Genomic DNA, 24,158 nt, shown 5'->3' with positions numbered 1-24,158 from the left:
GGGGAAGAATGACGTCCTCAGCTTTCCACACACCACACCAGGGAGCAGTTGAATGGTTTCTGCTCAGGCCTCAGGATTAAACACTTGTGTGTTTGGCCCAACTGAAATCCAACCACTCTCCATCCTAGGGCTTCATTACCTGGGCTGTGTCTGCTGTGCATTCAAGAAGAGTTTCCAATGGAAAACTGAGAAAATGGAAACAGAGATAAGACAGAAAAGTGAGATCTATGCTTTTCGGTCCCTCCTGACTTTGTGGGAGAGCTGAAATCTTTGTCTCTGCACCCAGCTAGCTAGAAAACCTCCTCAAGCCGTACTCAAACTCACTTTCTGAAAGCTAAGCCAGCTGAGAAGCTGGCTCCAAATTGCAACTGCAGATTCTGAAAGTCGGAGTTGGCCCAGAGGTCTCCAAGGGAGAAAACTGGAGATGGAAGAGGACTGTGGCTTCATCCATGTGCACTGCAATTCAGGCAGAAAGTTGCCCACGGCTTTAGTGTTGGTGTCTCCTGCAGATGTCTGAAGGAAGGGAATGTGTGTGTACAGCTGCCAGGTCTGTGCTTAATTCTCCCATTTTTAGTGTTGTTTAGTCAACACCTCAACTTGGACCATGGTCAAGGGAAGAATGGAAGCTTCATTCTGAAGCTGTCTAGACCTGTTGGAAAGCATTGCTCAAGTGTGTCTGCATGGAGATGCTTGGGGAGACACCTGCCCAACACTGAGCAGCTCCAGCCTCCTGGAAACTGCTGAGTATCAGCGTAATCCAGAATAGCAGAAAGCAAAGGCACAAAAAAACCCCAACCCAACTCAAACCTCCCTTTGATTTCAGAAGGTTTTGTATCAGGGCCTTCATTGTTTCCCCCCAGCATGCAGTGAGGGTGAAACCACATCCCACAAGCCCAAACGGGCCTGGAGAAGGGAGTGGGTGTTGTGTGAGGCTGTCCTTGTTCTGCTTGACTTAAGAGCAGCCACATTCCCTCAGAGTAGGGGTAGGGGTCAAAGGAACTTTAAGTCAAGAAGCTGCTGAAGCACTGAACAGGGAACGTTTCCATTTCTCTGGCTGTGGTAATCCAACTGAGAAAAAACATCTCCAAGCAACAGTTCTCGTGTCCCCCCTTTAATCTCTCCCCTTTAATCCCCCCACTTCCAGGGCTGCATCCTCTGGGACCAAGACTCAGTGGTTCTGCATTAACTCATTTGCTCCTGGAAGCTGACTTGCCTGGGCACAGTCCTGTCCTGACAATTTAAATTAATGCCCTATTAAATTGCTTTCATCAATAAATTGCCAAAATCTTTCTGGACACCCTTACCAAGGTGGGATTTGTGTCTTTGTCACAATGGGCCTGGCACATCCAGCAGCTTGTGGGCTCTGACTTCATTAAACATTAATGGCTTCAGCTTCTCTCCAACAGCAAATAGTAAAAGGGATCATTTAAGTTTATCACAAATCACAAATGAAGAGATTCAGATTCATTGGGAAGCTGCTCAGTAGCTTTTAATAAACACTTAGGGAATGGTTATCAACAAGAAGGTGTGCTGCTCGTAACTATAAAGCTCTGTTCCATCAGGTGTTGGGGCAGGGTTGTGCTCACTTGCCATGACCAGCTGGTCCCAAGTCTCCATCAGCATGGCTGGCCCTGGGCAGGCTCCTTCTCCAAGGTTTGGGCACAGGGTTTAGAGACATCCCTCCCCATCGCAGCTGCCTTGCTCTGCTCCTCCACATGGTCTCTCCTTCTGGCAGGTCCATGACTTCTTCAAGTTGCTTCTGTCCTAACCCAGAACAAAACAGACTTTTGAATTAAAAATGTCCTCATGCTACCAAAATCAAATTGGTTTTTTTTGTTAATTTGGTTAATGGCTTGCAAGAACTGGTCAGCTTGCTTGGCATTTTACTTTGCTGTAGTTAGAGCGGAATAAAAAATTCCTGCTTTCCTCAGAAATATTCATGATAGGGGAAGAAAAAACCACAAAAGTATTTGTTAAGGAAATGGATTAGAGATCCCCTCCCCAGAGGGTTTGGGGAAGGGATTGTTTAGCACCAAAGCCCAACTCCATCCCACCCCAAACCCACCCTCCTGCTGCTCACCAGCCTTCTCCACTCACCCTGCACTGGCAGCTTATCTGCTGCCCAAAAGGTATGTTTGCTTTTGATGAGGAATGGACCATTTTAGAGTGTGAAGCTGACTTTACATCCCCACAGCCCCCTCCAGGTTTCCCCTCCCTTTTGCCAACCCAGTGACAAGCAGGGTGCAACCCTGTGCACTTGCTTATGGTCCTTGCTACTGGAAGAGATTCTTTCTTCCCCATCCCCAGCTTCCCAGTCCTCTTCCCCTTTTATAGTTTCAAAAGAAAACAGCTGTGAAGGGCTCGTCACAACAAACCCTTGCCAGTGTCTGATCTCTTAGGATAACATGCTCTAATGAGGTTATAGCTCTCCTCCTGCCTCACAAACGTTTCAGAGTTGCTGGGGCTGAATGAGATGGGAGGTAATTAGAGTGACATGCTTTCCTGCACAGAGAGAATAAAGTAACACAAATTTCCTGAATGGACAAGAGCAGTTTGGCCTCAGCTAAGTGAAATAACCAGGCAGTGATCTAATTCACTTTACTGTTAATAGATTGTTATCTGCGGAGCCCTAGTGCAAACATGATAAGCTGTAAAGAAATACAAATAAAAGTCAGGGCTCCAAGTGTTCCAGAGATGCACATTTAGCCCAGTGCTTGGTCTCATTGGCCTCATCCCAGCTCCAGTTTCTGCTCATCCCTGGAGCTGGCTGGGGTGATAACACTCGAGCCAGGCTGTGCAATCAAATTCCTTCCCAAATTGCAGAATAATTTGGCTCCAGCATCAGGTTGGGAATTCATCTGTTTGCCTTGCAGAGTCCAAGCCGTGGTGGGCAGAGCTGGAGCCAAAATCCTCCTTGGGTTCAGGCTCTGATTCTTGTTGCCCTGCCCCATGCAGACATGGGGTGCATTGGCAGCAAGGGATGCTGTGGTCTCACAGGGGGTCCCACAGCTGGCTGGGTCCCACATCTGTCCTGGTGCAGCTGGCACTGCAGCCATCCTGGGGCAGGACATCCCTTCAGCAGCATGGCTGCTGGCAGTGAGCCCCACGTGCTGGCTTCATCTCCCAGATATCACAGCCCTGAGATGCAGAGGGGGCTGCTCCCGTGTGCTTTGGTAGGAGAAGGCTCCTAATGTTTGCATCAGGAATGAGCTGCAATTGGAGAATTGAAGGTGAATATGGGAGTTTCCTCTGCCCATATTCACCCCTGAGGAAGAAACCAGTCCTGCTGGACAATGGATTAGTGCTTTGGCCAAAGGACTTTGCTTGGATTCTGTAAGCCTGCCAAGACACTGTCAATCAACATTCCCAATGCTCTTCCCTCTCCTCTCTCCTTGCATGTAGCTCTGCTGGGCTTTTCACCACATTTTTTCCAGCCAAGCCAGTTGCCAGTACAGATGTGCTACACCCTGCCTGTACCACCCACCCACTCTCATTGCAGATCTGAGTCCCAGTCTCCTCCTGTCAGGGTAGGAGACTTCCAGTTTTCCTTCTCCAGTGCTACCCGCAGCCATCTGTGGGAAGGACAGGGCACCCATGGTGACCTGGAAATTGGCTTCCACTGCCTATGGTGAGGATTAACTTCTGCATAACTGAGGTGATGCTGGAAGGAGGTCCACAGGGTCTGCCCAAGTGTGCACTGAAGCAGGGTGTGGTGGGGATTCTGAAGCAGAGAAGGTGCCTTCCCCATGGTAGTGGGGGCAAAGCCTCACTCTCACATTGCCTCTCTTCTCAGAAGCCCCCTACCACCCTGGCATTATATGTAATATACTATGTCTCTTTTCCATTTTTTTCTTTCCTCAGTCAAGAAGGCTGTCAGTTTCTCAGGCAGGTTTGAAAGTGTCAAAAAACATAATCTCTTCAGCCAGATTAGCCTACTTTGGGGAAGTGAGTGCACTCTGATTGCTGCTTCACTGACAGCTTCATTAGAGAGGAGATAACCCCAGCCTTGCCTGCCCCACCCCTTCTCAGCCAGCATCCAGCTCTTAGCAAATCATAAAATCACAGCTCCCTGTGGTCACCCTCCTCCAGCATTTCCAGCAGTTGTTGGGTCTCTCCAGGCCTCATTGCCCCACTTGTATCACGAAGTCCCTTGGATCTTTTTTTTCCATTTCCACACAGTTTGATGGCAAAACAGTGCCAGGACTGGGTGGATGCCTCCTAAGAATTTATACCTCCCCAGCATTCCAGCTGGAGCCTCTAAACCTGATGCACAGCAAACAGCAGCAGGTGTTAACCCACCACATGATACTTCCCCCATTCCTCCAGCAGAGCAAAGGAACCCAAGTCTACAAGCATAATAAGTGGTGTGAGGATACTCAAAGATCACTGAACTTGGTAAACAGAGGCATATCCTCTGTGTGCCCTGTGATCACCCAGACCACAACACTGGGACAGGACTCCCTGATCAAGCTCTTGCCATAAGCCCAAGTTCAGGCTGATGCTTGAGTCAAGAACCTGTCCTTGATGGATGGTTTGATGCAGCCACCCTGTTCTGAAGAGAAGGGGAGTTATGCATGGGCATGTAAGCTCTACCAGCTGCTGCCCATGTCAGACATCAAGCCCTGCCCTATTTTATTTAATAGTATAGACATATCCTTGGACACTCTTCAACCCACCCTTTGCATCCCACTCTGCAGTGAGGACACCTGTGCCCTGCAGCCCTTCAGCTGAGAAGTTCCAAAATCTTTCTGCTACCATGTTTCTGCCCCATGGTCCTTCACATACATTTTCCATCCCTCATCACCAACATTTTCCCCCTATGACAGAAGGAGCTGATATTTACTGTAGCTCTTGCAGACCTGGCAAGGGTCTGACAGGAGACTGAGCTGGAGAAAACATCTCTGACTGTAATAAGGGGAGCAGTGGGGATCCAGGCCAAGGAGAGTCACAGAGGGAGAGAAAGGGACCTCCTTGCACATCAGTTGGTGCAGAGGAGCTTCAGGATCCAGCAAGTAGCTTCTGACCTCATGAGATGCCATGGCACTGGCAGGGATCAGACCATCTGCCTCTCTCATGGCCAGCAGCATGGCCAGTTCCTGTACCCCATCCTAAACAAGTCAGTGTCTACTTCGGTTGTCTACTCTCCTTCTACCAAGTGCTGGAGCTTCCTTAAGAGAGGGGAAAAGAACATCCAGCACTGCACAAGCCTGACAGGACTGGCACAGCTAAGGGCACTCACAGGCTCTTTGGCTGCAGCCTCTTCTCTCCTGCAGGAACAGAACCTGGACATATTCTTCAGTCAGTGCACCCCTTCCTCCACTGCACCCACTCACAGACTGTCTCTAAATCCTGAGGTGCACTTTGACCACCCTATTTCTATGCCCTGAAGAGGTGTTGCTTGGTCCCACCTCCAGTCTGAAAATCTCAAGGAGGAGATACCAGATCTTCTAGCAGTGGGGTTTGAGGGTTCCTTCTCCCTTTGGCCACCTGCTGGGGTTGCACCATCTCCAAAACACACCCCCCAGGACTGGGTTTTGCAGGGAAATACCGATCTTGTTGGTGTTTGAAGTAAAGGAATGGGTGTAACAGACATAACATAACATAACATAACATAACATAACATAACATAATGTCTGTGATTTCACACACTCTGCCCACTGGAAACCACAAAGTGCTGATGGAGCTGGTCTCACCTCACCCAAAAGGCCTTGCCAGCTATCCAGAAGCTTTGTGTCCAACCAGCACCCAGTAACCAGACAGTGATGGGACATCTAAAATGGCATCTGTGACACCAGACTTTGGTAGCAACCTGACAATTCAGCCATGGGCTTCTCCATGCATTTCCAGCCTGCTTGCTGCTTTAGGGAGAGACCTTTAGATCCACTGATCCTAAAGGAGAGAGACCACTCAAGGAAGGTGCATCTGCTTCCTCCCTGTCTCCTCTCTGGAACTGTTTCTTCTCCCTTTAGTAGTTCTGTTTCCTCCAGGTCTCCATACTTATGGGTACCCACCAAGCAGACTTTCCCAGGGGTCCTCTGCGTCCACATTTCCACCCTTGGAAAATTAAGACCTGTGACCTTCATAAATCCCCACCAAAGGCCATTGTTCTTCTGCTATTCTGTTCACACTGAGCATGGATGTGACAGTCAGGTGAAAGACCTCATTCTCAAACCAGCTCATTCCAGTTAACCAGGGCAATGGGAAGGACTGAGCAGCACCAAAGCTCTCTGGCATTTTGATGTGCCACAAGAGCCTTCAGCTCCTTTTTCATTTCTAAAATCCCAAATGTAAGCCAGACATCCCCCAAAGGTTTGGCAGGAAGTAGAAATTGAGGAAACCTGTATTCCTTTGCATCTGTGTCCCAGGATTTTGATGCAGGAGAGAGAAGTAAGCTTGAAAGATGGGGCTTTGAAAGGGTGAGCCTTCTTCCCACACTGGGGAATGTATTAGGAATATCACCCATATGGGTGCCTTAATTCAGTCTTCTTTTCCCTCAGAACACTCAGAAGACTCTGGGACAAATTTGTTTGAAATCAGTAAGCATGTACACTCACAGGTGTAAAGGAGAGGACAATAAGTATTTTTTAAAGTTTTTAAAACAGATTTTTTGTTTGTTTGTTTTGTTTCACTGAACAATGAGAAGAAAGTAAGAGTTGAAAAGTCTTGTCAAAACAGTTTGGCAGTTTTCTTCTGAGGATCTAGGTTATGTCAGTGCTTTTGAAAATTATTTCCCATCCAGAAAAGAAACACTGTGAAAAGCCCAATAATACAAACTAAGGTTCTGGAAGATAAATCCAGGTGTGCTTGCTGTAGCCACCGAAAGATGATGGATAATGCAGCAAACTGGGCAAAATGATGGTCACATCATCTTCAAGAATCACCCAACATCACTCCAAAAAACACCTTGCAACCTGCATGGCAGCTGGCAGTGGTGGCCCCATCCTCAAGATTCATTCCTCTCACATGGAAAATGTGGGGAGATTGGGAGTGACAACAGCCATAGAGCTGTAACTGAGCACTGCTCTTTAGGTGTTGTCATGTTTGTAGGACCCTGGGGATCTCATTTCATACTCCAGCTCAGTGCCCAGAGCAGCAAGTGCTGGAGATGAGAACTCCTTTTGAATAAATATGCTGCTCCAGTACTTCTCAGTAGTTTCTCACTGGCCTTGACATTCTCATCTACTCCCTGCCCCTGGCAAACTCCTCTCTTGGTGGCTCTTCATCTCCCAGCTCTACACAGGGAAATTAAAAACCTCCATAATATTTTTCTTTAATCTAGTGCAAGCTCCAGCTGCACTGGGGGCTACAGCCCAGGAAAGTTTGTATGGATGAGGGGTGCTCAGCTCACCTCCTCTGGTACAATTCACTCTCCAGCTAAAATCCTTGAAGCACACAAATAAAGAGGGTCCAGGGGGAAAGGGGGGGGGGGGGGGAAACACCAGACAACAAAGGAAAAAAGAAGAAAAATCTCAGCAGAAAAAAAGCTCTGATTACCATTGCTAAAGGGCAGAACAAGGGGGAAAGCTCGGCTGCTTGCAAAGGGCAAACTCATCCTGCCTGTGGTCCAGGGCATGTTTGGAAGAAAGATGGGAATAAAACTGATTAAGCTTGTGTCTTGTGCCAGCTCAGCTGCTGCCACCATCCTGCCATGGCCACCTGGTGTCTCAGTCTGGTGGGATACCTGATCCCAGCTCCTTGCCTGATTCCCATACAGGTGCCCAGCATCCCAGTATTTTAAAACTCCGAGACTCAAACAGGTCCATAGCTGTACTCTAAGGTTTTTCCTGACAGGTCTCATATAGGATATCTGATGTGGTTTAATCTTTTTTTAAAAGAAGGATTCCCACATGGTCTTACTTTAAGACTGGGCAATGCCTGTGTCACAGCTGGCTGCAAGATAAGACAATTTAATGGGTTTGGGTGATTCAATTAATCATCAATAGACCAAAAAGGAAAGGATTTTTCCCATAAAGTTCTGCCAGGTTTTTCTTCTGAAATCTTCACAAAAAAAGTAATAATAGAATCACAGAATAGTTTGGGTTGGAAGGGACCTTAGAGATGATCTAGTTCCAACCCTCTGCCATGGCCAGGGACACCTCCCACTAGACCAAAGCCCCATCCAACCTGGATCTGAGCACTTCCAGGGAGGGGCCAACCACAACTTCTCTGGGCAACCCACCCCACTCGTAGGAAAGAATTTCTTTCTAATGTCTCATCTAAATCTCCCCTCTTTCAGTTAGAAATCCTTCCCCCTCATCCGATCACTTCATGACCATGTAAAAAGTCCCTTTCTGGCCTTTCTGTAGGCCCTTCAAGCGCTGGAAGGTGCTTTAAGGTCTCCCTGGAGCCTTTCCTTTTCCATTCTGAACAACCTAATCTTTCTCAGCCTGTGTCCATAGCAGAGCTGCTCCAGCCCTCTGATCATCTTCCTGGCTTCCTCTGGACTCCCTCCAACAACTCCGTGTCCTTCCTGTGTTTGGGGGCCCAGAACTGGACACAGCACTGGAGGAGGAGGTCTCAGAAGAGTGGAACAGAGAGGGAGAATCCTCTCCCTTGACATCCTGACCACAATTCTTTTGATGATAATAATAGTGCCTAGCAGTACCTCATTGCTATACACTGCTTAACCCCTTCTGTACCCAAACTCTTTTCACACATCCCAAGTGAGAACCAGTTGACAATTTACAAGTGAGCCAGAGGTTGAAAGACCCAGTATAGGCTAATCCATGAATATAGACTAAATGATAAGTTAGTTCAGGCAAGAGTGGCTGCATTCAGTTCCTTTGCTCCCCTCTATTATTGCCAGCCAGCTCCAGGTTCAGGGATGCTGCTGCCCTGCCTGATAAATTGAAGGACTTCATGGACATATTAACACAGCTCGTCTGTAGTCGGTGAGCAGACAATTGATTATATGTCAGAAAGTCACACACTGGGCAATTTCACTCCCAGGCTTTGCCTCCATTTCTCAAAATATTCATTACAAAGCAAAGAAATCAAAAGTGAGAGATAAGAACTGGGCTGCATGGTAGGAAACTGCTTATAACAGGCTGGGTCTCTCTCTCTCTGCTTTTGCCCAGCACTGGTATTCAACAGGAACAGGACCAATCAATTTATGTATTGCAACCAAGAGATATTTCTTAATGAAATATGAGATTCCATCAAAACACAACTTTTGTCTCAAAAACATATCTTTCAACGACACTCCCCTATTTTCCACCAAGTCTAAGCAAACAGCTTGTTCCTTCCCCCCCCCCCACCTCCTTTTAAATCACCATTTGTAAATGTTGATGGCTCAGATGAAAATGTTATCATCATTTCTGTCAAAAGTGTTTGAGATCTTTCCCTGAGACTTGTTGCCTTTTGTCAGACTTTGTTATTCTGTGAAGACACTCAGGTAAGGCTGTTCCTTTTTTACACTGTCATAGTGAAACCAAATGTTGTAACTTCAGGAGGGGAGGGGGCATAAATTACATTCCCAGGGAACTAAGAAATGTGGGTGCTTGATACCGAGGCTTTTTTTGTGAAAACCACCTGAAATAAATCCTCTGTATCTGCACTGCACTGAGGGCTGGAGGTCATGGTGGGTTTGGATGTCTCGGGCTACACGTTGACCAAACACAGAAGGGACAGTGCTGCCAGCAAAGAGCTTGAAGGCTCATCTGACAAGGCAAAGCACCCAGGGGAAAGGGAAGCAGGGAGAGGTGGAGTGACTCAGCCCAAACCATCCCATGGGCCAGGTCAGAGAAGGGAGGGAAACCTGCATTTCCAGATTCCATGTCCAGAGATGGCACGATGGGTCTGATGTCTACGTCAAGGAAGGAGTGAATAAGGGAGGATGTTTTGCTGAGGTGATCACCTTGTCTTCTGAGACCAGAAGGACAAATCCACCTCTCACAGAAGTTCTCTCCTCTCCTATCTGCCCTGGGGGTTTTTTTGGATAACCTTCAGGGCTCATCCTCCAACATCTTTCCTGAAGGACTCTGAATTTATGGCAAACTCCGTTGTGCCTCTCTTGCAACTGCCATCTTCAGGAAGCCCCCAGAGTTGTGGGGACTTCATTGTACAGAAATTCTCTGGACCCAGGAGCAGATTTACCAGCAGGGCAAAGCAGATCAAGGCAGAGTTTCCCCTTACCACCAGCCAGAATGGTTTGGCTTCCAAAATCCAGTGGCACATGTTTCATGGGGATGTGCCTGGGTAATGCTACACTGGGTTACTCTGCTAAAACATCAGCAGGAACGTGGAGCTGTGCAGCGTGGGAGCATCCATTCCTCCCCACCATGGACCAACCTCTTCTGTTGCTATAGAGCACACACACCAAAAAAAAAAAAAAACAAAACAACACTCTGGTCCATCTGTCCCTGGTGCCACCTAGCACAACCCAGCCTCCCACTTCTTCCCAGGAGGAACAAAAGGCTTTTTCTTCTCCAGCCTGCTTGGGCTGAGAGCACTGAAGAGGGGGATCAATATTTATCGACCAGAGCTGTTTCCTTCAAGTGTCCCCAGCCCCTGTCATTAGGAATCTGCTTTCCTTTCCTTCTTTTTAAAGCAGGAATTCACCTCGTTCTACCCAAAACAGAGTTCCAGAGTTGGGCTGCTCAGAGCCAGCACTAATTCACAACTCAAAATGATGGAATTAGGGGTAATATTTGTCTTTGAGCTACTCTGGAAATTTTGTCTTTGTGGATAGAAAGTAACTGAGGTATTACAGCTAGAAATGTCACTCTGGTTTTTTCTGCATGGAAAAAAATGCAAAAAGTCTTATTGAATCCTCACGTGGGGTAAGGAAGATGGGGAACAAAGACATCTCTCCAGATGTGCAACATTCCTTAAGTCTTTTACCCAATGGGTTTAGCATCACCAGCCCTCCATTCCAGTCCTGCCCAATCTCCATCCTCTCTCTGGAGGCACCTGCTTTCCCTCTGTGAGTAGCTGCTCTGCAGAGCTAAGCCAGCAAAAACCATTCCAAACAAGTAAATAATTTCCTGCTGGTTCATTTCCCTGAACCGAGTCACCCCGGGGTGAGCTGTGCATGGGTCACTGCCAGGCAGGGAGTGGGAATGTGCAGCTGGGAGGGATGGGGACAAACAGGATTTTGGGAGTCTGAGGTTTTTTTCGTTGGTTTCACCAGGGCAAAAAGGACTCTGTAACCTGGCTCAGAGCTCAGTCAGGGCACAGAGGACACATGGGCACCTTGGCACACCCAGCACCCATCTGTGCAACCCAGCCCTGGCACCTGCCTGCTGGGGAATCATGGAATCACAGAATGGTTTGGGTTGGAAGGGACTAAAGATCATCCAGTTCCAACCCCCCTGCATGGGCAGGGACACCTCCCACCAAACCAGGTTGTTCAATGCCCCATCCAACCTGGCCTTGAAAACTTCCAGGGATGGGGCACCCACCACTTCCTTGGGTAACCTGTGCCAGTGTCTCACCAGCCTCCCAGGAAAGATTTTTTTCCCTAATGTCCGACCTAAATCTCCCCTCTTCAAGTATGAAACCCTTTCCCCTTATCCTCTCACTACACCCCCGTGACAATAGCCCAACCCCAGCTTTCTTGTAGCCCCCTTCAGATATTAGAAGGTTGATATTAGAAGGCCACTTCAGAGCCTTCTTTTCTCCAGGCTGAACAACCCCAACTTCCTCACCCTGGCTTCAGAGGGGAGGTGCTCAGCCTCTCTGATTATTTTAGTGGCTCTCTGCCACTGTGGAACCTGCCTGAGGATATTGTCTACCTGCAAGAAAAGCTTCTGCCACCTCCCTCCCCCTGACAGCAACTGCTGAAAACCAAACAAACCCCTGTTGGAAAAGGACAGAGGGGAGAAAAAGATACCAAAAGACCAATACTTCAAACCAGACCCAGTCAGTCTCTCTCAGCCACAGCACAGCAGAAACAGCAGCTCATTTCTCTGTGAATCCATTAATTTGGAATAAAACAGCAGCTGGAGTGATGCTGCCCTGGAACCAGGTACCCAGTACCCACCATTCAGTGGGAGACCAGGACTTGGCTCCGCTGGGACTGGTTGTCAGCCCTGGGAGCCTGTGATTACCCAAAACCCTCTGAATTTGCCTTGAATTTGCCTGGTTGTAGGGCAGTGGGGCACCATGCAGTGGGGGATCAGCAGCTCAGGATGCTTGTGCACAGCAGGCAGCTCCTCAGGGTCTGTGAACCACCACGGGCTGAAGCCACATCTTGATTACATCTTTTCAGATAAAAGCTTGGATCCACTCCTCGCCTCCATCCTCCCCCCTTGCCCCCAGTGTTTACTGCTCTCAGGCTCTGATTTAGGTGGTTTACTGTGGCTTTCATCTAAGTGCATCAGCATTTTTAAATTAGTCACAGGTGACTCACAGGGTTACAAGAATAATGTTAAATTACCAGACATATACAGCCCATATACTTTATTACCTCATTTTTGTATCTTCTTTATGGTCTGTGATAGCAATGACCTTATAGTCTGTGGTTGAAGAGCCAGTTAAACTTGTTCTCTGTCAAAATGGTAATTAAAAATTCCTATAGGCTAGGAAGCAAACCTTTACACTCCAGTATATTTCTCCTTCCAATAAGGCCCCAGAATGAGGCTTGAAGAGTGACAGAAGACAAAGTGCACAAAAGTCTCCTGTGAACACACTTATCAGCCAGCAGCCCTCTGTCATTTGCATTAATATTTTAAATAAATATGTGTTAGGCTTAACAACGTGCAACGTATGTCAGAGCCAGAAAATACAGCTCTTTCTCTTTGTCCATTGAGCAGTATTTGGTCTGATTGAGAAGCTAAAAAAACAAAACAAAACAAAAAAAAAAAAAAAAAAAAAAAAAGGATAAATACATTAAATACATTTAGCAGTTTGTATTATTCTTGATTTCAAATGAAGATGACAGCTTGACTGTCTCCTTCCATTTTTAAATCCCCTTCTTTTTTTCTAATGTTGCAGTGGTCAGATTGGAAGAAAAGAGAATAAAAAGGAAGGGGAAATACAGTGTCTGAGGAAAGTTTGGCAGCTGGGGTCGTGAAAGAAATGAGAACAAAAATAGAAAATGGAATGATTTGGTGGGGGCGGGAGGAGAGGAGTGTCCCCAAAAGCTGCAGCCAAGCCTAGGTAACAATTTCACAAGGCAATGTGTTTAGGACAGGCTGTGCCTCATTTTCCAGGATCTTCTCCATTTCCCCTCAGTCAGCTCCAGGAACACCAAAAGCCATCTGGATGGTGGCAGGAGCAGAGCTCAGGGGCAGGAGGGTCCCCAGCACCCAGCTGCTGTCATACGGTCACAGCATCCCCAGCTCCTCTGAGGGCAGCACAGGTCCCAGGCAGAAGAGGCACTGGGAGGAGGAGATGTGGTGGTAGGAGACCTGGAAATATTCAAGGACAGGTTGGATGGGGACTCTGAGCAGCTCAAATGGGAGGTGACTCTGCTCATTGCAGATGGCTTGGACTCTATGACCTCTAAAGGCTCCTTCCAACCCAAACCAAGCTATGGCTCATCAGCATCTAAAGCTCCAGGAGCACTGGTGAGGGGGAGCACCTCCAAAAAGCAGCAGGGACAACCCTGAAAATATTTGTCACCCCACTCTTTTCCTTTTCCCTGATATTACAGACATACTCCTTTCTCCTCCTCCTGTTGCCCCCCAGAAAAAACCTCAACCAACCAAAAAACACCACCAGTTTTTCCCATGGATAAATGCGTGACATCCAGTCTTCCAGCACACAGTCCTCCCTGAGAGCCAGGTGTTTTTATTACTGGTTAAAAACAAATTCCCAGAAGCAGTGGAAATGCTGGATGGAGCTCATCTTTTTCTTTTCTCTCCTCCTCCACCCATTCAAATTCCTTTTTATTGGTGTCATTTACAGGTTACTAACCAAGTTGAAACATTCAAGCTGAAAGTCCAGCCGTTAAAAGGCAGCAAGGCATTCAGAGCCTGCTTCCCGTGCAATTTTTAAAGTGCTGCACTAAGGAAATGTTCTGGAGAGTGAAGCTTTGCCTTTTATCTATCCCAGCAGACTTACACTTTCTAATAGACCCGTCTAAATCAACAAAGTATTCCCCAGCCAGGGCCAGGAGTCGGCAAAAATGGCTCCAAGGCAACTGATGCAGCCGTAACTTTCCACTGGAAGTTAATGAACTTTTGAAAACATTTTGGAAAGTGATGTATGCACAAGGCTCCTTAGTGCATCATGGTTAATATAATGCTTTCCTTCCCCTGGGGGAGACTTCGTCTGGGCTGTCAGCTGTAAAGTTGTTCTTCTGGAGTTTTTGCTTTATATATACACAATCCTCTCTCTTTCTCTGTCTCCTTTTGTTTTGCAGGTGAAGCAAAAGGCAACCGGTTCCCGTTTGTATAAATTGGGAGCTTCAAAGAATTTGAAGGGCAAATGAACAGGGGGAGAAAAAAAATGAAAAAAATCTGTCTGGCTGCGTGCACAGAGCAGTCACAGTGCTGTCCTGGATGTCACTGGCAGGGCTGAGCATCCCTGCACACTCATATGCCCATGAGTGTCCTTATCTGCCCCACAGGCAGCAGGAATCTCTGATGTAAGGGATGGATGGCTCATCTAAGAGGCCTCCTGCATCACAGACCACTAAGCCATGAGCTGGTTTCTTATGAAACCCAAAGATTCTTCTACAGGAGTCCTTCCTGGTGCACTTCAGGGTGGCCTGAAGCTCATCAGGTTTATTTTACTGTGGACCAACAACAGTGGCCAGAAAGTGGGGGAAATGGGGGGTCACAGCCAGAGCCTCACTGGTTCAGGAGGCCTCCACTTCTCCAGCTCTACCTTTAAATAAAGTTTTTTCAAAGCCAAGCTACAGGGTAAGCTTGGCAGCTAGTCTGGAGGTACCCAAGCAAGCCCAGCCTCTCCTGGTCCAGTGTTCAACTGAACCCAGTGTTCAGCTGTGTCCAGCCTTAGGAAGCTCAGGTCTAGTTTGCTATAGGATTTCTTTGATTTCCAGATACCTTTGTCCAGCTGTGGGTATCTCTCTGAACTCTTCTTCATGCTTCCTCTTCCAGCACGTCTGGACTCAAGCACAGCTCTCCTCCCAAGACTGTTTTCCCTGTTCCAGCTGACTTTACCTACCTTTTTAACTGACCTGAAGATTATCTTATTTTTCTCCTCCACGCCCCTGCCTTGCTCCCACCCCTCACCTCCCTACCATGGCATCACAGTGAGAGCTCATCTTGAGACCTTATCAGAGGTGACCCTGAAATCTTTCCTCAAGACACTGCTTGCAAACACAGGTCTTGGTTTTCTGTAAGCACAGCCTTACATCCTTTCATTCCCAGAGGGATTCCTTTCAATTTAGCTGGACTAAAAGCATCCTGCTGAACCATGACCAGCTAAGTACCTGATCCATATCTCTCACTATGAGTAACCCATATCTTCCCTATTTGCTAGCCTGCAAATTTCTGTGTCATCTATAATGGCATAAAAGGTTCCTCACCCCTATATGTTCTATATCACTGCAAAATGACTTACACAAAACCTTTAACAGCAGTGGAGCAAGAGCAGTCTCTTGGGAAGCCACTTCAAAGTAGCTCCACTTATTGGAGTCATGGCAAGAATGGCTTTCAAGATGCAGCAGTGAACAGGTCCACGTTACTGTTGTGCCCTTGGTAGTGCAAAAGGTCCACTTGCAAAATCAAAATGTCATTGGCTCATGGATTACATTCTTTGAAGAAGTTTTATTAACCATATCAATGTGGTTGTCCTCCTGTCAGGGTTTAATCCTGGCCAGCAGCTCAGCCCCACACAGATACTCACTCAACCCTCACCAGTGGGATGGGGGAGAGAATAGGAAGGGTAAAAGTGAGAAAGCTTGTGGGTTGAAATAAAGACAGTTTAAAAGGTAAAGAAAAAGCAAAACAAAGAATTCATCCACTACCTCCCACTGGCAAGCAGGTGTTCAGCCACCTCCAGGAAAGCCAAGCTCCATCTTGAGACTTGGGAAGGCAAATGCTGCAACTCTGAACATCCCCCCTTCCTACTTCTTCCCCAGCTTTTATTGTTGAGCATGATGTCATATGATATAGAATCTCTCTTTGGTCACTTGGTGCCAGCTGTCCCAGCTGTGTCCCCTCCCAACTCCTTGTGCACCCCCAGGAAGAAAAGGCCTTAAGGCTGTGGGAGCACTGTTCAGTAATAACTAAAATCTTGGTGTGTTATCAACACTGTTTTCATCACAAAGCCAAACCAGCACAATCCACAGAAATCTCCCAGTCCAAACCAGTACACATCCTCAGCCCCAGTGTATAATCACAAGATACCGTCAGACCCATTTCATTCTCCCCCAACTCACCCCCTCTAAGAAGTATTCCAAAGTTTCTCCATTTCTGAAGGAAGGTTTGCTAATATTTGGCAGACAAATAGCAGAGTGAAATCAATAGGGGGAACCAAAGAAGATTATGGCTACAGGTCATTTGTTTACACAGCTTTGCTAGTGACCTGACTAGGGGAAAGTTAATATAAGCTTGCAGTTTTGGAAACCAGAAAATATTGACATGTTCAAGGAGTGCAGGAGTCAGAGCTTGTGAAAATGGACACGCCAAAGGAATGTCCAGGAGAGGGACATTTCAGCTTTGCAGTGTTAACCATTTTATGCTGGGTCAGGGTATAGTCTCTGAGCATGACTTCAGCAACAAACCAGACCCTGTTTGGAGTATTTAGTTTTAGGGGTGTTTTGAATAAGAAAAAATTCTTTTTTTCTTTTTTTTTCTTTCCTTTATTTGTTTCTTTTTTTTTTTTTCCTCAGAAAGCCTAAACAAATTATTTAGATATTAGCATTTTAGTCAAAATCTCTATCCATACTCCTATGTTTGCTGTATTTATATGCTCACATCATTCTCCATCTCTCTTTCACTCTCAAATGATCACAACTTACTGTGTTTTTCAGAAGTTTACATGAAATTTGCTATCACAAATGTTTTGTTGAATATGAAACATCTGGAATGGACGAATATATCTCAGTTATGGAATATCCTTTGTATAACACACTGTGAAATTATCAAATCAGCTCTGACTGCTCTGTCTTTGAAAGCTGTTGGGAGAAGGGTAGGGAGGAGATGTCTAAAGGCTCATCAGAGACTCAAAGAAGATAAACAAGGACCAGGTGTCTGTGGTCTCCACTAGTACAGGAATTAGAGACCAACAAGTAAAACTAACAGGCAGATGGCTTAATCAAACAAAAGGCTTTTTGCTCATTACCCAATGGGCAGCTGAGCTGTGGAGCTCCTTGCTGCAGGTTGTTGCAGATGGGAAAAATGCATAAGGGCTCATAAAGGAATTAGGTAAATTCCCCCCCAAAATCCATCAGGGTTTATTTGAGTTAAAGACACTCTTCCTCAGAAAGACTCTAGACACCATATTGCTAAAGGCTTAAAATGTCCTTGGAAATATGTAACTTTTTCCTGGTTTTCAGCTTTTCTCCAGTCACTGGTAGGGATGGGCTAATCCAGCAGTTCTTCAGCACTTTTGGCCTATTTTACTGTTTGAAGTTTAATTTCCCAGCAGTATTCTGGTATACTCAGTGCAATAAATTTTGCCAATGCCAAGAGAGTACAAAAGGAATCCACCTGGCAGGCTAAGATGTCTCCATGGAGAGCTAAAAGGAATGATGTTCCTGTTGTTTTCATGAACTCATATGCCAGGGGGTACAAGCAGCTGTAAGCTATTGGAGAAGTTGACAGACTAGACACATTCTTCAAAGTCCATACAAACACCTGAAACACAAAACTATGGCTACAACCCTGTGGATCAAAAAGGTGCTAACAGCCCTATTGCCAGGCATTGGGCTGGTAGGGAGGTGAAAGAGTCACTTCAGAGTTCCTTTATTTCTCCTCTCTTCCTTGGGCATCTGCAGGTGACCACAAACAAAGCAGAGATGCTGCACTGGCTGCCCTCAGGACAGCCCTTTGAGCCTCTCATGCTACTCAGCCTGAAAGAAGATGTTCTCCAAAGGGTTAAGAGATGTTGCTGGAGCACTGATGTTGCTTTGGTGCCACAGAGTCTTCATCACCTCTTTCTAAGGCAGCTGCTTGCAAAGGAAACATTACAGCAGAGGCACCTACACATGGAGCTGCTCCTGCTGCAAGTGCCCAAGGACAAACTTGAAGCCATCTGCATGTGGGGAAACATCACCAGGCTTCCTTGGCATAAATGCTGTTCAGTTATCACACCATGTCAGGAACCACCGCTGCCACCAGAAAATTACTTTAGCTCTCCAGGCTAACATTATATTCAAGAAAACCTCCAGCTACTTCTCTCTATGCTATGGGCAAATGTCCAAGTGATACTCTTGGGGCGTGGAGCCTTGGAAGGGACAGAAATTGGTCACTGATGATGTTGAGATGAACCCTGAACCACAAAGATTTCTGTTTCTCCTATTGTGCCCCCAAAGCAGAGGAACAAGTCCAGTCTTCACTCCTACTTTGCACTGCTGAAAAGCAGCAAGGACCTGTGCCCAAAGCCAGAACAAGTCTGGATGTCCCACCCAGACCAGCCTGGGTGGAGCTAAACAGCACTGCAAACCCACCCACCCCCTCACCCATCTCCACAGACCAACCTTAAACAAAAAAATATTTGCTGGAGGTGCCCTGTGCTGCCTGGAGAGTTTTGTCTTTTGTGGTAGTTGCAAACCACACATGTCCCCAGCAAGGCACAACAGCACCCAAAACTTTTTCTCAGCACCTCATTCCCCCTCACCACAGCCTCAGAGTTGGGAACGTTCAGCAGCGTCTGTCTGTCTCTGTTTGCACACCAGTGAGGAGAGGACTGGGGGAAAACTTTGACCTCTGAGAGCACAGAGGCTCTCAGGGATTTCCTATCACTTCCCCCAACTCAAAGCCACCACCAGCAAACAAGCTGAGAAACCACCAGGAGCTCCCAAACCCCTCCAGCTCTATGGAGAGATGGGTGACTTCACAGTGCTCCACCCCACCACCAGTTTCACTGTAGCATCACACCAAGCTCTTAAGAGTGGTGGATTTTTGATGCCATCAGGTGCAGGCAACAACAGCTTGGAGGAGCAAGCTCGACCTCACCTTTCAAGCCTGGGTGGCTCTGGAGCAACACGAAGCCCCATCAGTGATTTCCAGCAATGTTCTGCTGATAAGGGCGACTGCTGAAAGTCACTGAATGAGCACAGGCACTGGTGCCCTGATAAAAAGTGATTACAGTCTCCTTAAGAGCTTTTAAATCTGCTCTTCAGAAATTCCATTAAGCAATCTAATTAGCTAATTCTATTAACTGATTAGGTGATATTAATTAGTTCATTTGGGGGGGAAATTTATAAAGCTATTGAAGGAAATACAGAAAAAGGAGGGGGACTTTCGGCCAAGAGCTTCCTTTCTTCACCCCCACAGTGCCTTAATTAGAAATTTTAATTAGCCATATGCTGGGAGTAGGGAATCATTAATGGACCTCTGCTCTCCCCACCCTCTCTCCTGCTAGGCATGCTTCTACTGGTAATTCGTGATGTCCAAAGCAACTGTGGAGGCTGGAGGTTTGACTTTTGGGTATATTTTGTGCTCATTTTGGACAGGTTGCATTCCACAGTGCATCAGACTATTGATTTAGGAGACTAAAAAAGAAAAAAAAAAAATTAACAAAAAATCCTGGTGCTTAGGACAGAGCACCATGGGGCCACTCTGAGCAGCCGTCTGGCAGCCCCTGAAAACATTTTTCAATTTGCAAGGATGGCCCTGGGAAGCTGGCAAGTGCTCTCCTCATGGCAGCTTTACAGGGGAATGTGCTGAAGTAGGGAGATCCCAGGCTCTGGTTCCTTCCATCAAGCAGAGTCTCCTTGCTGGTGGAGAAGCAGGGCTGGAGGAGAGCACTGAGATCATGGAGTGGCTCGTGGGTGGTGTGAAAGAGGGATGAGCCAGTCCCCAGGCACCTTCTCAGATGTCCTGGGTGAAGACTCAGTCCTGGAATCTTTCCACAGCATCCACCAGATTGGAAACTTGGCCACAGTTACTGCTGAAACCAAGATCTCCTGATGAATATTGGCAGTGGCATGAGCAAGCCTGCAAAGACTCCTGAGCTGGGAGGATGTAGGGGACCTCCAAACATGCCAAAATGACTCCCACTGTGTCCCAGGTACACGTGAAGCCAGCGTACCAGTCTGTTACCAGTTACACACAGATCTAGCAGGGGGAGGCAAGAAATCTCCCAGGAAGCTGCAGTGCTTTTTCCTGACAGGCACCCATGGAGAAAAGACTCAGCATGCTCCTGGCACCTCTCTAAATGTCTTCTCTACCTCTGCCCTCAGCATCTTTTCATCAAAAACAATGATTTGTGAGGCAATGGGAGCGAGTACCACCACCACAGAGTCCCCAAAATCTCTGGGAGGTGCTGGGCTAATTGCATCCCAGCCACTTAAGCAAGACCTCCATGTTCATTAGCTTTGATAACTCAGGTGGACAAGGACAGAGGATGAGGAGCTTCAACCTGAGGGACAGGGACTATTCACTTGTGGAGAAGAATCTTCTACTGCAGGTCAGAGCCCTTGTGCTTGGACCAGAAGCTCCATGGGGTAGAGTGGTCTCATGCATCACTTCTGCAGCACCTCCAGGAGAGCTTTTTCCAGGATCAGTTGCTATAACAAAGTGAATGCAAATGCAGTCCTGGACCACGGTGGCTCCATTAATATTAATGCTGCCAAAACTAGAATTGACAGCTTTTAGTGTAAATTTTGAGGCCAGTTATGCCTGCACCATGCTTTCAAGTCTTCCCCAGCAACCATCAGGTTCAGAAGTTTGGAAAATGGAAGGTGAGATTTCACAAAATCCCAAGAACTGGGGCAAAGCCCAGGGATGCTGTGATTCAGCCAAGAGTCTTGGCAACACTGTGCAGCAGTTGCCTTCCATTCTGATGGGAAAGGAGGACTATTAGTGGGTGCCCTGGTAGGGGAAGGAGCAGCCTCACAGCCTCCATGCTCCCAAAATGGGAACGTGTTCTCCAAGGCACTCATCTCCTCAGACAAGATTTTATGGTGTCAACCACAAAGACTTCCTGCAAAGTGAAAACTGTATCCTTCACCTGTGATGTAAGAAAAGTGGGTTTGAAACTATATCCTGTTTCATCCTAAGGACATCCCGGGGAACAGGCCAGCTCAGAGCTGAGTTTTGACTTTCTTTGAAAGGCCAGGACCCTCTGTAAGTAATAAATGTTGCAGATTTATTACTTACAGAAAGATGCTTGGTCCAAAAAAAACCCTACATCGATTTTAATGAATGTACAGCACAAAAACTGCTTTCAACCTCTTTTGGTTGGATGCTGAGGAGATGTGTACAGACTCCAGGGATTCACAGGTTGTCCTGTCTCTGAGAGGGGAGATCCACAAACACCAAATGCTAAAAGCTCAGAGAAGCTTTGGGCAGGAGAAGCAACACAAGCACCCCTTGTTTCTCAGCTTTCCTGAAGCTACTGACCATGCCAAGAGAGGGTGTTACATGCCCAGAATGATACAATATGATAATACCAACATTATTTTATTCCCAAGAGCCTTCATGCCATGCACTTGAGTATTCAACCACCTTAGGATACTTTTTGCCACTACTCTGGGGTCAAGAAAGCCCCAAAAGTCTCCCAGCTCCTAAGCAATGAAGTTCCTGTTCTCTCAGGCTTCCTGGGGTTCAGGGAGTAATATTAACAATAATGAGTTGATTTTAGGGTTGACCTCAAATAAAGCCCTGTCAGCATGGACTCTCAGGTAAATCTCTGGTGGGCAACCCAAATGCTTCTCCAGGCACATCCCCCAGGCACCTTCAGCAGCCGCACAGGTCCCATGTCCCTCCCTCTGCTGCCGGTGGCAACAGGCCAGGAGCCATAAGGACAAGACACAGAAGAGCTTTCAACCTGAGCAGCAAGAAGTACATTGTGAACAGCTCTAGGATTAACCACACTGTAAACTATGTGCATAAAAAAAAAAAAAAAAACCCAAACAAAACCAAACCAAACACAAAGAAACAAAAAAAACCACCTGAGATGGGTAAAGGCAAATTTCAAACTGTTAAAATAGGGCATCACAACTGAGCTCGGCTGCATGCTTGGCATGAAGATCATGTTTATGCCACTGCAACCCAAACTTTTTATTTTGGAACCCGTTTCTTTCTTCAGTGCCACAACCAGTCTTCATGCCCACCTAACTCTGTGGAGTCTTATTTATTATTTCACAAGACCAATTTTTCTCTTCCTTACAGTTTGGACAGTTAAAAGCAGTTCCTTACAGTTAAAGACAATGAGACTCCAGAAGCCTTATACCCAGTCTGCTTCATTCTGTTCATCGAGTTTCACACAGAAATAAGTGTTTGGGTTTTTTTTTTTTCTGTGGGGTGTACTTCCAACATCATCCCCCCTGGAGGATGAGAGGTGCCATCCCTTGAAAATATTACTCGTGTGTGACCTACTCATGTCACACTAAGAGCCTGGGCCATACCTCCAGGACCTCTGCTGGGAAGTGCCTAAAATTCTGCTTTCTGAAGAAGGAATGCAGGAAGGAAAGGAGGATGCCCAGCACTAGGTATGGGCTACCAAAGGCTCTCATGTGAGAAGAGAAGAAATAGGTTTGGATTTTGCTTCTGAAAGGAAAGACTTCTGTGATGACAATAAATTAGAGGTTGCAAAACCATGAATAGGGAGAAAAAAAATTTAAAAGTTGTTCATAGTTTCCCATGCCAGAGGACCCAGGAGCACTCAGAAAACTTGCAATAAGCACATTTCAGAGACAAAACAAAACTCCTGTTCCCTTTTACAGGTATGGTTACCCTGTACACATAATTAATCCGTGGAACTGAGCGAAAATTCAGAAAGATAACGGTGGGTACATCAGGCAGAAGGTTCTGAGCACCCTGGGCTGGGAGCACCCCTCCAGCTTCACAACTCCTCAACTACTGACTACAGCAAAGGGTGGGTGAGCCCCAGGAGAGGACACGGGGGGTTTCACCCTGACACCCCCTTCCCTCCACCATTCTCCCCGGGGCCGCACGGTGCTCACTACAGCTCGGGCTGTACTTTTGCGAGGATCCCTGGAGCAGCAGAAGCTGGTACTAAAGTTCAGCTGTAACAGGAGCTTTGTTTAGCGGTGCTGGGACCAGAAGGTCAGCAGCAGCTGCTCTGCCAGGGTTTAACGCTTTGTTCACCTCTGAGCGCTCGCCCGTGCAGAATTTCCTCTCCCGGCACAAGGAAGAAACTTCTTTGATTTTGTTATTTCGTCACTTTTAACTCTGCGGTCAACCCAGCCCGCCTGCAGCTCTGCTCTGCTCTTAATACAGTAGCCAGCAGCAATTCCTCACTGCCTTTTCGGGGGGTTTTAAGCAACCCCCGGTGGCATCAGGATATTTCACAGTTTGGATTTTTTGCGAAGTGCTGTTCAAACGATGCCGGCTCTCGGGAGCCGCGGGGCTGCACCTCTGTCAGGACACTGAAATCAGGATAAAGCAGTTAAATCAGGATAAAGCAGTTAGATCAGAATAAAACAGAGGTACACGAAGCGAGTCTCACGTTGCAGGAGATCAGGGCAGCAAAGCAGAGTGCTCAATTGCCATTTCCCAACGCAGATCCCACCTCTTTTTAATTTTCCTGAGCATCTGCAGGACTGGGGAGTGCATCTGTTAACCTGAGAGGAGCCGGACAGAGTTCAGGGGTGACCGTAAACGAACAGAGGAATCTCTAGGAGGCCATTATGTGAAGTGGCTTGAGCACATGATGGACAGCCAAGGGGTCCCCTGACTGCCAGCACCGATCCTGCACCCTGGAACCATCCTGGTTGTACCAGCCAACAGGGTGGGCACAGACCCCTTTTCCATCTCTGAGGACCTAAATCCCTTTTTCCAGCTCTGAGGAAATTAACACCATTTCCATCTCAGAGGACCTCAACCCGTTTTCCATCTCTGAGGAAATTAACACCATTTCCATCTCAGAGGTCCTCAAGCCCTTTTCCAGCTCTGAGGATCTGAGGATGTATGTTACAGCATCACATTTTGCATCCATTCCTCTGGCACTCTTTACCATTTAGAAAAGGACAGTCACAACACTGCTGCCTGAGGGGGGAGGGGAGGGTATCTCCAGCATGTGATAACCCCCAAATTGTCCCTGGGCATCACCTGAGCAATGCCAGCAGGGCCACCACACGGATTTTGTTCACCATCAGAGTCTCGTGCTGC

The 24,158-nt window shown here is 47.0% G+C and overlaps 1 long non-coding RNA gene across 1 annotated transcript; it reads right to left on the bottom strand.

Annotated features, from left to right (window-relative positions):
- Positions 1-1,463: 1,463 nt before the first annotated feature.
- Positions 1,464-24,158, bottom strand: LOC139792016 (uncharacterized). Its single transcript, XR_011724120.1, has 2 exons — positions 24,004-24,158; positions 1,464-1,764 (listed from the first exon to the last, which is right to left on the bottom strand). It is a non-coding gene; the product is annotated as an uncharacterized lncRNA (long non-coding RNA).

Source organism: Heliangelus exortis, chromosome 2 (genome assembly GCF_036169615.1).
Source record: "Heliangelus exortis chromosome 2, bHelExo1.hap1, whole genome shotgun sequence".
Classification (NCBI taxonomy): Eukaryota; Metazoa; Chordata; class Aves; order Apodiformes; family Trochilidae; genus Heliangelus; species Heliangelus exortis.
This window is presented reverse-complemented; position numbering and strand designations above follow the sequence as displayed.